Source organism: Castanea sativa, chromosome 7 (genome assembly GCF_040712315.1).
Source record: "Castanea sativa cultivar Marrone di Chiusa Pesio chromosome 7, ASM4071231v1".
NCBI classification, from domain to species: domain Eukaryota; kingdom Viridiplantae; phylum Streptophyta; class Magnoliopsida; order Fagales; family Fagaceae; genus Castanea; species Castanea sativa.
In genome coordinates this window covers 44,293,452-44,296,367 of record NC_134019.1, presented here as the reverse complement: position 1 = coordinate 44,296,367, position 2,916 = coordinate 44,293,452, and the positions used below count along the sequence as shown (strand labels likewise).

Sequence of the window (2,916 nt, the reverse complement as noted above, 5' to 3'; positions counted from 1 at the left end):
GCAAAGGAATAGTCACCGAATTATGTTATAGCTTTGATACCACTTTCACTAGTTTACATGGATAACACTCAGACAGAGAATAACCAGATTGATTTAATAATCACATTGACCAAACATTAGAGCAAACTAAATGTGTCAGCCCATTTGAGTCTTGTCTATCTTTTTTTACATCATAATACTAAGAGAAAGCTCCAAAGGCAGTGCAATCCAAGTATGAGGTTGGTCTCTCAAATGAGAGATCTTGGAAGTAATTAACATGCTGGATAAATAACCTTATAAAAAGAATATTTTGGGAGCATTACATTTGCAGATTCAATTCTTTTGGAGGCCTCCAATTTACCCATCCTCTTGTACCACATAACCTCACCAAGGTCTGCCTTTAGACTTTTATCATCAAAATCATACCACGGTTTTTCCTCAAGACCTGTCTCTTGAGCATGTTCATCAACATTTGAAAATTTCCTCTCAAGACCTTCCACTGATGCACAAGCATTCCACAAGCATCTTTCTTTAGTAACCTGTTCTGGGTTTTCTCCAGGTGTTTAGCATACCGCGCACCAAGCACATTACAGAGCCTCCTTACAAACATGGTAAATATTCTGTTCCTGTTCAGCAATGCCATTCTTCTCTTACAGGTAATTGGAGGTGCTGGAAGGTCAGGAAGCGAAGACCAATCTGTGCGATGATATTTTGCCCCACGAACTACACAGTGTCTTACATATTGGATCACCAATTGCCTAGAAGGAAGATAGTGATTAGGAGAACAGTCCCATCTGCAATCAAGACAAAAAGGCAAGTTGAACGTGTGATAAAACAATAGTAACAGTCTTGTATCCCAACAGCCAATTTGGGAACAGAAGCAGAATAAGAGAGAGAGAGAGAGAGGGACTAGCCCATATAGTAGCATACCTTTGCATTGATCTTCAAAAGAACATTGGTAAGATATTGGTCATTAACCCTAGTAGGAGCAATGCATTGAGTGACTATTCCATAGTCAGCAAGATTCTTTCGCTTCCATGGACCTTAAGATTAAACAAATTTCATTTAGAAAACATTTGCACTGCAAGACCATTTCAAAGCACTTAATACTGTCAAGGTGGGAATGGATAATATCACTCTACCATAAAGATCGGAGTTTTTTCCTCTCGGGAAGCAAGCATAGAAGAACCTGTGGAGCACCAGGAAGCTTTGATTGTATATCCTCAAACATCTTCTCCACTCTAGCCATGGGTGGAGCACGTCTATTCCATAGATTTTCTTGAAACACATCGAATGGAGCATCTATTTGCTACTAGAACATAAGAAAGATAGCTATCAGTTATCAGAGAAGGCATTATAGCATTCATATCAGGAACATATACTTACAATTCCTTTCAGATCTTCAAATTTAATTAGATCCTATACAAGACTTTGTGTATCACAACGCGTTGAGAAGTTCACTATAGCCAGCATTCAATCTTTGTTGGCTACACTAATTTCTACATGGAATGTTGAAAATACCGTAAGAACCACTGAATCAAAATCATAAATAGTAAGAAAAAAAGAAAATACCTTATTGTTGAAATTCCATTGACCATTCCTAGGAAAGAAATCCTCTCCATTGCCCACTTTCAACTGTTGAGAAAACAGGAGAATAAGGGAAAATTTGACTAATCCAGGGTAACGATGACTATTAATTTCAATCAAAGGCTATTTACACAATCAGGAGCCCACTTCAATATGACATAAAAGAGAATACCCTTGGAGCTAGCAGAACACGGCCATCAACTTGAGTGAAGCTGGTACTGATTGAAATGCCACATGAACGTAGCCAAGGTTCGGAATCATAATTGTTACATTTCAAAGCCTGCAACAGAAAACAAGGACCAAAATGTAGGAAAGGAATACGGCAGTAAGAACAAAATCCATCACAATTTCAAAAAAGACACCTACCTCACACAAAACCTTCATCCTCTCTTGCGGCTTTTGCCTTGATTTTTCCACTAGTGAAGCTCTTTGAAGAGTGGATAAAGCTTTTGTATAACGTTGCAAGGACACCAATGAACAAAGCTGGAAAAAAAACAAAGGAGCAATAGAAACCACATTAAAATAAGAACTCATATTTGTAGCACTAAGTCAAACAACTATAATCATTTATTCACCTCAAGAGGGAAGATAGTGATTACGAGAATTACAGAGACAAAAAAACAATACCACTTAGGTAAGAATATAACTCTATCATCACATAAATCAAATAAACAATAGACCCAACCAAAGCATACATGCGTAATATGAATTCTGCACGTCAGGTAATTTTGACAAATTTATTTTAGATAGGTATCATGTTCTTTATCTTCTCAGTAACAATAGCACTGGGTCAACTTAGCATGAAATTTTCTACATGAGCCCTTTATTCAATAATCCCCATGCCTTTCTAATACGATTGACCATAATGCTCTGCTTTTTCCTAGATTCTTTTAATTGTAGCTTTTTTAAAGCTTCCTTCTAGGATAAACTTTGACATTTCCCAGTTTCTTTTCAGGAGATTGTTCTGATAGCCAACAAATAGGGAGTTGGGAGGACTATAGGTCCTAAGGTAAATGACACGTACCCATTTGTCATATATTCATCCATAGATGGCACGGACTTGTCTCTCAACCACTTTGCTTCTTTCAACAAAGACTTCAGCAAATTTAACCACTGCATGAAAAGCATTGCTCATATAATCTCTGGTTGAATCAATAAATAAATGCAAAATCAAATCGTGACAGGCAGACCAATGTGAAGTAAACCATCTTTTGTTTTTAGTGACAAGCAGACCAAATTATCGAGCAACGATCAAAATGAAATCGAGGAAATAAAAATTTGAAATTTGGAATATTACACAATATATGCAACCATCAGAAAATGTAAACAAACATGCCAGCACTAGCAGGA

General features: G+C 37.0%; 2 long non-coding RNA genes across 2 annotated transcripts; both read right to left on the bottom strand.

The window, feature by feature from the left end:
* Positions 1-253: 253 nt before the first annotated feature.
* LOC142642978 (uncharacterized) lies at positions 254-1,352 on the bottom strand. The gene is made up of 3 exons (XR_012845783.1): positions 1,122-1,352; positions 910-1,022; positions 254-773 (listed from the first exon to the last, which is right to left on the bottom strand). It is a non-coding gene; the product is annotated as an uncharacterized LOC142642978 (long non-coding RNA).
* Positions 1,353-1,556: 204 nt separating this feature from the next.
* Positions 1,557-2,159, bottom strand: LOC142642977 (uncharacterized). The gene is made up of 4 exons (XR_012845782.1): positions 2,142-2,159; positions 1,933-2,049; positions 1,698-1,846; positions 1,557-1,614 (listed from the first exon to the last, which is right to left on the bottom strand). It is a non-coding gene; the product is annotated as an uncharacterized LOC142642977 (long non-coding RNA).
* Between the last annotated feature and the right edge of the window lie 757 nt (positions 2,160-2,916).